At 45.8% G+C, this 11,996-nt stretch overlaps 1 protein-coding gene across 1 annotated transcript in view; it reads left to right on the forward strand.

Moving 5' to 3' along the window:
* Positions 1 to 11,376, forward strand: part of C3H4orf50 (chromosome 3 C4orf50 homolog) — a 96,141-nt gene extending 84,765 nt beyond the window's left edge. The window contains exons 13-14 of the transcript XR_008502051.1: positions 5,175 to 5,262; positions 11,330 to 11,376. The gene's annotated coding sequence lies outside the window, so the exon portion shown is untranslated. The remainder of the gene's footprint in view (positions 1 to 5,174; positions 5,263 to 11,329) is intronic.
* The last annotated feature ends 620 nt before the right edge of the window (positions 11,377 to 11,996 follow it).

The raw sequence follows: 11,996 nt of genomic DNA on the forward strand, positions 1-11,996 counted from the left end.
GTTTTCTACAGTCTGGGGACCAGGGACAGGGCTGAGCATCCAGGCCTGGTTCAGCGCAATGACCACTGATGGGGATGGAGAGACAAATTAGAGACTTGAGGGGCTTCAAAGGCCAGGGTGGGTTTCTCCTCCAGACGTTTGCCACATTCCAAAGCTGTGCAGGGTGGGGAGTGGGAAATGGAATGAGAAAGCCTCTGAACAGCAGAGCAGAGTTTTCCATAGTCTAGATGCCCAGAAGAAAAGGATCAGTCTCCAGGCTCTGCCGGAGAAGCTGTCGGTGAGCACACTGGGCCCTCACCTGGCTGCTGTTGATATTTGACCCCATGGTGCCCTCAAAGCCAAGGGCGAGTTTCAAACAGAGAAGGACTTCTTGTGGTTTAGGAAGACGATTTTGGATCCCTGTGGAGAAAGGATTGAAATAGATGGGAAACTAGTGGAGAGAGGACAGTGAGAGAGGATGTTGCCTGGTTGTGGGCAATGGCTGATGGGCCAGGTGGTGCCTGATGTGTTCCATTTCTTTCTTTCTTTCTTTTTTTTTTTTTTTTTTTGACAGAGTTTCTGTCTTGTCCAGGCTGGAGTGCAATGGCGCGATCTCGGCTCACTGCAACCTCTGCCTCCCAGGTTCAAGTGATTCTCCTGCCTCAGCCTTCAGAGTAGCTGGGATTACAGGCGCCCGACACCACGCCCAGCTAATTTTTTGTATTTTTAGTAGAGACGGGGTTTGTCCAGGCTGGAGTGCAATGGCGCGATCTCGGCTCACTGCAACCTCTGCCTCCCAGGTTCAAGTGATTCTCCTGCCTCAGCCTTCAGAGTAGCTGGGATTACAGGCGCCCGACACCACGCCCAGCTAATTTTTTGTATTTTTAGTAGAGACGGGGTTTCACCATGTTGGCCAGGCTGGTCTTGAACTCCTGACCTCAGGTGATCCACCTGTCTCAGCCTCCCAAAGTGCTGGGATTTCAGGCGTGAGCTACTGAGCCCTGCCCCCATTTTTTTCATAAATCAAAAAAGCAGAGAAGCATGAGCAGGCAGAGGAAGGCAAGCTATTTGATGGAGACGCCATCTGTCACAGCAGCAAACTTGGGAGGATTAGGGGAAAGCAAAGGTGGAAAAGAGGCATCATTTGTCTTAAATGATAAAAAAAGAAAAGAAAAGAAAACTGACATCATATTATGAAAGGAGTTTGGTAGATTTTGAAATGGGAGAGAAGAATTTGTCTTGATTAGTGTGATATTAAGTAGAATTCAAACTGAGGACAGGTTAAAATTAAATTTAAAGAAGGTTATCTGAGACTTGGAGATGAATCAGCTCATCCATCTCATTTGAGGAAACTGAGGCCCAGGGAGAAAAAAAATGGCCTGTTCAAGGGACCTAGTAAACTGATTACAAAACCACCCTAATATTCTTTCTTATTCAATGGTGGGAAGGCTTGTCTTTCCCCGTCCTAAGGCCACCTCCTTAGATCAGAGGGCCCCTCCTTCTGTGACCCTTGGATCCTTGGGTCCTACTTAGCACATTGTAATAGTTAACTTATCGGAGGAAGTTATTGAAGAGAGAACCCCTTGGTGGCAAAGACTGTATGATTCTCCTAATTCCTGTTGTAGTCCCTTTGATCCATGGGTCATTTAGAAGGATACTTTCAAATTCTTAATATGCGGGGTTTTCCTTATTTTGTTCTTATTATTTATGTTTTAATTCCATTGTAACGAGAGAATATGGTTCATATAATTTCCATTTTTTTTTACTTGTCAAGGCTTGCTGTATTTCCAAGATTATAAATGCATTTGGCAAATGTTCCATGTATGTTTGAAAATATTACATATTTGGTTATTATACTAATGTTTCAGACTTTATATATATGTCCATTACATGAAACTTTTTCATTGTGGTCTTCAAATTTTCTTTGTTTCCTCATTGGTACATTTGTTTGCTTGATCTGTCAAGTTCTGAGGAAGATGTGTTTAAATACCCAACTATGGCGATTCTCTTTCTAATTTTCTTAGTTTTGCCTTATACATTTTGAGGCTATATTATTAATATTTAGTGCAGTCTAGCATTTTTCTATTATACTATGAATCTTTGTTTTACAATTAGGTAGTAACCTTTATTATCTTTAATAATGCTTTGCGCTTTTGAGTCTATTTTGTTCAATGTCAGTATGGTTATTCTGAGTTTCTTGGGCTAGTATTTGCTTGGTACACCTTTTCCCATTATTTTACAGTCAATCCTTCTCTGTCTTTATATTTTTAATATGTCTCTGTTAACAGCATATAACTGTATTTTAAATTTTTTAAGCTTAGAACAATCCTTGTCTTTTAAATGGAAAGTTTAGTCCATTATAATGATTATGATAACTGATATATGTATATCATGATATATAATAGCTGATAAATATATATATATATTTATCCATCATCTTATTGTGTGCTTACTGTTTACCCTGCCTTTGCTATGCTTCTAATTTTTCCCTTTTCTTGCTTTGTATAAAACTGATTAAGTTTTCTTTATTCTACTTTTCACCCTAGGTGTACATTATATTTCTATTATTTTAGTGGCTACCCTTTAACGTTTCAATGCGCATTCTTGGCTTGGCATCTCTAACTTCCTCATGCACAGAGAATCCTAAGAAGGCTTTAATTTTTATACCTCCCCTTGCATCTTTCATGTTTCCCAGGAATATATTTTCACTCTATTTTTATACTTTTCACATTAGCCACTATTATTATTTTATATAGTGAATACTTTTTTAGATTTACCAGTTTCTTTAGTTGCCGTTCTTTCTTGTATTTTTTTTTCTTTTGAGTTTAGTTTAGTTCTCTCTGGAGCACATTCCTTACTAGTATTCTTTTAGCAAGGCATTTAGCAGTAAAAACCTCTCAGTCTTTGCCTGAGAATGTCATTATTTTGTTTTTATGGTTAGGTGATCATTTAGCTGAATATAGAATTCTAGATTCTCTATTATTTCTTCTTGGTAATATGGCAATGGTATTCCACTGTCTTCTGGCTTTCATGAAGAAGCCTGTTATCGGTGTAACTGCCATGTACTTTCAGGTCATCTATTTCTCTCTCTCTGGTTGCTTTTAGCATCTTCTATTTGTCTTCGTGATTCTGGAGTTCTGCTATAAGACATATATTCATTTTTATCTATCCTACTTGGGGTTCATGATTGCTGAATCTGAGAATTTGTATCTTTCAGCATTTCTGAAAAATTCTGTTATTATACATTTGAATATTATACCTTCAACCCCTTGTCTTTTCTTTCCTTCTGAAACTCGTATTAACAGTTTTAGACTGACTCAATTTTTTTCCTTTGTGGCTCATAACCCCTATATCTAACTTATATCTAACTCTGTCTGTGTTTTTTTTTTTTTTTTTGAGATGGCATCTCACCATTGTTGCCCATGCTGGAGTGCAGTGGTGCGATCTCGGCTCACTGCAGCCTTCACCTCCCGGGTTCAAGCAATTCTCCTTCATCAGCCTCCTGAGTAGCTGGGATTACAGGCGCCCGCCACCACACCTGGCTAATTTTTGTATTTTCAGTAGAGACACAGTTTCACCATGTTGGCCAGGCTGGTCTCGAACTCCTGACCTCAGGTGATCCACCCACCTCGGCCTCCCAAAGTGCTGGGATTACAGGCATGAGCCACCGCACCCATCCTCTTTCTGTCTTTCTAAGCTATATTCTAGGTAATTTCATCAGATAAATCCTGAAGCTCATTATTTTTTTTTTTTCTGCAATGTGATGACTCTGTAGCCAGACTGTTGGGGATTAAATCCAGGCCGTGTGATCTTTCTGTACGTTAGTTTCATCATCTTTAAAGTGGGAGTTCCACCTACTACCAAAGTAGGTTCCTTCCACCTACCTACCAAAATAACCTAAAATTATTTTAAGGTTAAATAAATCAATACAGATAAAGCTCTTAGAGTTGTACTGTCCCATCGTAAGTGCCGTATCCAAGTTAGTTAGACATTATCTTAATTATGTTTAGAATCCACTTTATGGTCTCTATTCAATAGTTCTACTATTTGATGTTCTTAGGGGGACTTAACCTTCCTGACAAATACATCTTATGTCTTCATTCATAAAGGACTGTTTTCTTGGGCATTTTGTAATGTTGGCCTCTGGGGCTTTTTTTTTTTTTTTTTTTAGACAGAGTCTCACTCTGTCGCCCAGGCTGGAGTGCAATGGCGCAATCTTGGCTCACTGCAACCTCCACCTCCCGGGTTCAAGTGATTCTCCCGCCTCAGCCTCCCGAGTAGCTGGGACTGTAGGTGCCCACTACCACACCCGGCTAATTTTTGTATTTTTAGTACAGACGGGGTTTCACTATGTTGGCCAGGCTGGTCTCGAACTCCTGACCTCGTTATCCGCCTGCCTTGACCTCCCAAAGTGCTGGGATTACAGGCATGAGCCACTGCACCTAGCCCTAGGGCTTTATCTGTAGGAATCCTGTGTGTCTCAACGTCAGCCCTGAGTATATCACAGGCCCAAGGGAGTTCAGCCCCAAATTCCCGTGAGATATAGGGCTATGGTTACATCTTCTTAAGGATGGCTTTTTTCTCCTCACCTAGAACTCAAGCCAGGACAAACTTCCTCTCTATCTTCTAATTCCCCCTGTTACTGAGGCGATAGCCCTCCAAGGACCTTGGCTGAGTTCCAGCTCCCTGACTCTGTCTGCGTCCACGTCGAACTGCATCCCCTGGTTTACAGAGGCCAGGGCAGCCTTCCAGTGGCATCATCGCCACTGCCACTCCTGGAAGGAGAAAAAATAAGGCCACCTTAACTACAGCAATCATGAACCTAGAGCTTCCTGTGTGCCAAGTGCTGTTCTGAGCAGTTTCCATATTTTAACTCATTTAGCCTTCATGACAACTGTATCTGCGCACTATTAACCATGTTTTACAGCTGGAGAAACTGAAGCACAGAGCTGCTAAGTAACTTGCTGGGAAGTAACTTGCTTGGGGTCACCCAGCCAGAAATGTAGGGAGCTCGGATTTGAACCCAGGCAGTTTAGGGTCACATGTATGCGCTGAAGCCTATACCAGGCTGCCTCTGAGGCTGTGGGAAGACACTTTGCCTGGTTCCTGGCCCATGAAAGTGACTACACGATAATAGCTATTGGCATTATTATTATAAATGCCATTATTATTGTTATTGCTGTTGTTATTTACAGGTAAACCCTGGTTCCAGGCTTCAGGAGCTCATGGGCCAGGTCAGCCAGACACACGTGGAAGGGAGGCTTGTGCTCCAGCCTGGCTATGGTAAGTGTGCAGGGCCTGTAGCTGGCCTGGGGCAGGTGGTTTGGAGCTGAGGAAAAAGCATGGGTGAAGAACATGCCAGGGGTTAAGTGTGGCCAGGAGGAGGGTGCAGGGAGGAGTGGCAGGACACAGAGAAAAGGCAGACAAGGGCCAGACAGCGGAGGACACTTGAGCCAGACCAGCGAGCCTGCAGCTTCTCCTGCAGGGATGACAAGCCGCACAAAGTCCTTTTGTGGAGGAGTGGAACTTGATTTATTTAAAAGGCTAAGCTCTGTGCTGAGTTTTCCAATATAAGGAAGCTTGCAGAGGAATCTGCAGGCGATGCTGCCTGAGCAGGAAGAGAATAACGACAGCGAGGGCCTGGAAAGGGCCAATGTGTGTGGGTGGTCGTGGAGTTTCAGAGCAGCCGTGACTCCTGTGTCGCCGCCAAACACTGTCCACCTCGCCTTGCCATGCAGCCGTCTACTCTCCACAGCCATCCAGCGAGCTGCTCACCGCTTCTTACAGATGAGGAGACTGAGGTGCAGGGAGGCAAAGTGAATTGCCAGGGGCTGCGTTGGAGTGGGAAGACGTCTAAGCCTGTGTCCTTAACCCTACACCACGCTGCTTCTCCAGTTTTAGAAGAAAAGAGTAGGGAGGTGGCTCTCGCTCACAGACACCCTTCTCTCTCTTCCTGTTTCTGCTCTCCTCTCTGTCATCTCTTCCTTCCCTCTCCTCTTCCTGTCTCGTCCTCTCCTGACCTCCTCCTCCCACTCCTCTCCCCAACAGGCTTGTCACCAGGACCCCCACATTGGCTTTTATTCTATCTTGGAGGGGACTTCACCATCCCTGGCTCACTCCCACACCTCCCAGGGCTGCGTCAGTGCAGGTCTTGGGAACAGTGTCCTTCAAGGGTGTCTGGGCCAGAGGGGACCTTGCTATGCCCAGCCCATTTCTCATGGGCATCCGAGCTCCGCAGGGAGGCATGATTATAGTCAAAACAACTGCTGAGCACGCCCCTTACCCCCAGCTCACTTAGTAGCAGACATTAGAGGGTCTGTTCTGGCCGAGTGCTAGAGTCGGGGACACAGGGATGAACCACATAGCTGCAGCCCTCAGGGACTCCAGCCACATGAGCAGGTAACTGGCGTGGGGTCTGGTGTGTACCAGTGTGTGCTGGGAGAGCCCAGAGTCAGGGTCGGGGTCAGCCACACAGCAGATGGGGAATATGGGAGTAGGGACGGGAGGTGGAGGCAGGAGCTGCCATTCATAGAGGCTGGAGAAGTAGGAAAAGCCCCATCCCAAAGTTCCGTGAGTGGCAGACTCGGGACCTTGGATCTTTTCCCAGAATCAGTAGGGAGCCTTCCAGAGTTTCTAAGTGGGATGGTAGTAAGCAAACACTGCACTCGTGTTCCATGAAGCTAATATTCAAAAGCACTCTTGACAAAGTGTTTTCACACACATCCCAGCATCTGATCCTTCCTCCACCCTCTGTGAGAGACGAGGGCAGCTAAGACATCGCATGGAAGAGAAGATCCAGAGGCAGAGAGGAGGCTCGCTGGGATTGCTTAGGATATACACGACAGCACCAGGCTCCCATTCAGGGCTCTGGCATCAGGGTCTTGATCCCTGGTGCTGGGGGCAACTCTTCTGAGGAGAAATTTGTTTACAAAAATTATAAGGCAGAGAGAAAATGATGATCTTTAATATTAATGATAATATGGTTTCTGACACTTATTGAGTGGCTGCTGTATGCCAGGAGCTGCACCACCATTATAAATGCACTATCTCGTTTAAACCCTATAACAATTTGTGAAGCTAAGTAGTAATATTCTCCTCTGTGCAGAAGGAAACTGAGGTTCAAAAAAGATACCTTCTATTTCTGCAGATCTGGGATTGAAATCCAGCTCTCTTGCTTTTTTAATACTGTAATGTGGGTGCAGTGACTCACACCTGTTATCTCAGCACTTTGGGAGGCTGAGGTAAGAGAATTGCCTGAGCCCAGGAGTTCAAGACCAGTCTGAGCAAGGTAGGGGAACTCCGTCTCTATAAACAATTAAAAAAAATATTAGCTGGGCATGGTGGCATGCACCTGTAGTTGCAGCTACTCAGGAGGCTGAGGCGGGAGGATCAATTGAGCCTGGGAGGTCGAGGCTTCAGTGAGCTGTGATGGAGCCACGGCACTCCAGCCAGTCTCCAAAACAAACAAACACTGTAATGTTCCCACCACAGTCTGATGCCTTCCTTCTCCAGGTAGATGATCACCTGGTCACCTCAGGTTCAGGACCTGGGCACCCGGACAGCACCAGGCAAGCTGTCCCCTGCCTGCCTCCCTCTTTGATGGCTGGATTCTTTATGGAGCCCAGCCTAGTTGTTCATGTGCGTGCTCCGTAAATGGGCCAAGGAAAGAGTGTGCCAGAGTGGAAATGCGACACGCTTCTGCTCTCTGGGGCATTCAGCCAAGAACTGTGTGCATGGTTCACCTGTCTGTGAAGACAGCCGGCCAGTGGGTTTACACCTGGCAGGTTAGTGCATTACACCTGCCTTCCTCACCTGAGAGGGGGACAGGAGGCCAAACATTGCATGGAAATTAGAGACAGTTGGCAGGGGTGGGGGACAGGGGGGCGTTGGGAAGAGCTTAGCATTTTGGGGTCAGGTGACAACTCTCTGTAAATACTGAGCTGGTGACATTGCCTGTCTTCTCCTCTGCCCTTCTGCGTGGGTTGCACAATTTGGCTCCCCTTTCCAGCCTCGGCTTCCCCTTCTCTGTGTGCTCTGCTGATTTTCTGGAATCAATGAATAGAAGGAGGAAGTGACATTGAATGAGACAGTGACACCCCGGGGTGGTGATTTCTGTGTCAAAGCCTAAAGGAGAGCCTGGATCCATGGGGAAGATGGGAGGGAGGGGTGTGCAAACCTTAGGCTCCTCAGAAGCCTTCCTGGAGGAGGCAGAGCCGAACGAGAGGGATCCCCCTGCAGAGAGGGTGGAGTGGGCCTCCCCATCAGACATCACAGGGGCTGCTGATGGCTGGTGTGTGGAAGGACAGGAGGAAAACAGCCGCACAGAGCCTGTATTTGGAGCGTGGAAACATGACAGTCTAGAAGTGCAGAGGGCAGGTTTCTAGTTCAGCTCGGCCTCGCCAGGGCTGCACGACCTTGGGGAAAATTGCTCTATGTTTTTAAACTTCCTTTGTCTCTTCTGTGAAATGAGAATCCTGGTAAATCACCTTATCTTCGCACCTGAGAAGCTGACAGTGAAAAGTTTTTGCAAACCATAAAGCTGTGTTCAAATGCAAAGATGTGTTCTTGTACATGGGAAACCAACACCACTCCTAGATTCCCTAACTGATACTTGCTAGGTGTTCCTTGCCCCTGTGCATCAGTGTTTGGGGGCTGCTTCTTGGTTCTCTTCCTTTGCCCTGAATACAAACCCGTGAGGTCATGGGAACATACCAGCCAAGTAGCCTGGACTTTGAGTCTGCAGGGACTCATTCCAGGGAGTGTTTTCAGCTCAACCCCAGTCTTGGGGAGTTCCTTTTCAGCTGGGCCTGACAGAGATGGATTCCAGTGACCTGCAGGATCCGGGACATGGCTCTTTCCTCCTAGTCTCACTGAGACAAATTTAGGCTCTCCCACTTTCATGTGAGCTTTGGCAGCTGGACCTGAACTGTTTGCTCATTTATGCACTAGGCGTTTGTGCACTCCTGGCCAGGACTGTCCCTCCCTTCTTTCCTTCTTTATCCCTTTACCCCTTTGCCTCTCTGCTTCCCACCACTCTTCTTCCACTTATGTCTTTCAACATTTTGAGGAGCACCTGCCAGGCCCATGCTGGGCATCACAGACAGCAGAGGTGAATCTAAGCATGGTCCCTGCCTTCATGGTGCTCACATGCTCCCAGGGGAGACGGGCGCTGGAGTTTAGTGCAACGCTGTAAACCATAACACGTATGTTTCACTCATGGAGGGGGATCTGGCTCTGGAGAGAGCCAGAGGGTGATGAGCAGACCCACCCAGGGTGGGCGGGGCCCCAGAGGCACTTGCTTCATGCCTGCTCTATGCACAGCTGCTGCACACATGCCCACAGTGAGGCATGGGAGGCACTGCCCAGACACATGGATTAAAGTTGTTAAAACTGTCTAGTGTTTCAAGATTCACAAAACCTGAACACTTTGATTCTTCTAGCAACTTTATGAAGTGGTCAGCTGAACATAAGAAAGGGGTTCAAAGAAGTCTGTTGGTGGATTGAGCCAATACCAGAAGCTAGAGTCAGCCTGTGAGGATAGGAAGTCGAGCAAGGATGGGGGCCGGAAGTCAGGATTAATCGCTGTAGAGCTGTCCAAATAGCACCTGACACATAAAGACACTCAGTAGGTAATGTTACCTCTTATAATTGGTTGCTATTTTCCAAAGAAATGGAAGGCGCCCAGAGACCATCCAATCATACATCCTCGTTGAACAGAGGAGGAATCTGAGGCCTAGAGAGACGTCAATGGGAAGGCAGCCACAGGACACTGAGTCCAGGCTCCCCAGTTCTCAGCGCTGCACACCCACAGTCCCCACCATACAGAGCAGCCTCTGTCATGAGCCCAGTGTTTTCTCTATCAACACCTGGTTGTCATCATGCCTAGAAGTATCACCTGCATCCTGTTAGATACAGGAGCACAATTTAAAGGCCAAAAACATTCATGAGGATATAAACCTATCAAGTAAAAGCCACCTCTAACTTGGCATCTCTAGTAGAGCCCAATAAAATTTGCTTGCCTCGGGGTAGCTAATATTTAAAGCTGGTTATTGTCACAACACAGCTTAATGGTCTAGCATCTTCAACACTTAATTGCCCTTTATTAGATCATTGCAGAATGAGATAATTGGACCAAGCACTTGAACTTCTGACTCTCTCCTATTTATCTTGTGGCGCACACAGATGGGGAATTTCACAAGTGCCTTTTAGGGCTGGCGCTCACAGAGCTCTGGGCGGCCTGGAGTTCACTGCCACTGTGTTTACTCAGGGCGTGCTTCATTCAGAAAAGCTGCCTTTCCTGGAGTTTCTCACTTTTATTTTTTCTGCTTATAAGAAGTAAATTGTAAATTTCCTTTCCCCTTTCCTTCTGTCCTTTTGTTTCCAGCACAAGTCCCTGTTATTAAAACACAATTCACTTCAGAGTCAGTTCTCTTGGGTTTATAAAAGTGCATATTTCATATTGAGCATGAAAGTCAAGGAAATGTAATGTTATTCCTAAAGGAGAATGTGCTCGCTTTTGCAAAACAAAATGTAAATTCTGCCTACCTTTGTTGTTGGATTTGGGATAAAGGAATATTTACATAACTTCCCACCTTCAAACTGATGCAGATACGGGCTTGAAAAAAATGTCTGCTGACAGGCACATCAGAGCCTGAAAAATATTCACACCTTTGAAAACTGACTAGTACTAGCTGCTCTGGGAGACACAGATCTAACTAATTGCAGGATTTATCATGGTATGATTTATAATAGTGAGTTCTTAGAAACAATCTGAATGTCCAACTGCCTGGAAATGGGTGAGGAAATCATATATTCACTCCATGAAATAGTGGTCTTTTCACTTTTGTTCAGCACATTTTTATTGAATGCCTACTGTGGGTATCAGGGACAGTGTTAGGAGGTAGCTATGCAATGATGAGTCGGGAAATGATGCAGTTGTTAGCAATCACTGCTACAAAGATGATGCTTTGGGGAAATCTTTTAATGCGAAGTCAAAACCCCCCAGAAATGTTATTATCTCGATTTTGTTGAAAGCACACAAAACACTGGGAAGGTTGACTTATTTTTTGTTTTTATCTCTTTCTCCAAATATCTGTAAGGCACACATAAAACATCTCTAGTAGGGAAAAACAAGAAAGTTTTCAAAAAAGCATTTGACATGTTCATTTGGAGGTTCCCCTGTTAGGAATTGTGTCTGTATGCCGGAAGTCACTGCATCTTTGGAAGTGACAGGAGAAGGTGCCGTCTGCAGTAGAATGCCTTCTGGCCCCAGGGTGATGTTTTATCACCAGGAAGCATGCAGGGTGTTCATGCCTTCAGCTCATCCCGGTGCCCCTCCTTCTTCCTCCAGAGCCTCATGGGAAATCACGACTTCTCCGTGCCCGTCCCTGTCAGCACACAGATCTGCCGGCTGGTTTCCATAGGCACTTGGTCAGAGCAAACAAAGGTCTTTCATCATCTGCTCCATGAACTCCCTTGGTGACCTGGAACCCAGCTGCTGCTGTCCGAGGTAGCTTCGGATGTGTGTGTGGGTGTGTGTGTGTGTGTGTGTGTGTGTATGTGTATGCGTGTGTGTGTGTATGTGTGTGTGTGTATGAGAGGGAAAGAGCGAGAGCTAGCCCATGAAAGGTTTTGTTTACAGTTTTTGCCTTTGACCTTATAAGATTACCTTGCAGTTTGTATTCCAGGATCCTGAGTATGGTAGACACTCAGTGAATAGAAAATTGATACTGTTTCCGAGTAATTTTGTGAAAGATTTTTATTTTTGCCTTAATGAGCTCCATCTGAATTAAATTTTCAGGTGTATTATGAACACTTACCCTTTATAGAGGACCATAAACATTATGTTCCTTAATATATTGCAAGTTCCATGCATTAATGTGAGCTCCGTATTTGCAGAGGTCTGCAGGAAGCTGTAACTGGTACTCAGGTGAGTGAGGCAGGCATCCTGTGCAGTGGAGCTTGTCAACTCAGGACACATCAGTGGCAGGGCACATGGGGGTTCTGGGACCCCAGGG

Source organism: Pongo pygmaeus, chromosome 3, assembly GCF_028885625.2.
Source record: "Pongo pygmaeus isolate AG05252 chromosome 3, NHGRI_mPonPyg2-v2.0_pri, whole genome shotgun sequence".
Classification (NCBI taxonomy): Eukaryota; Metazoa; Chordata; class Mammalia; order Primates; family Hominidae; genus Pongo; species Pongo pygmaeus.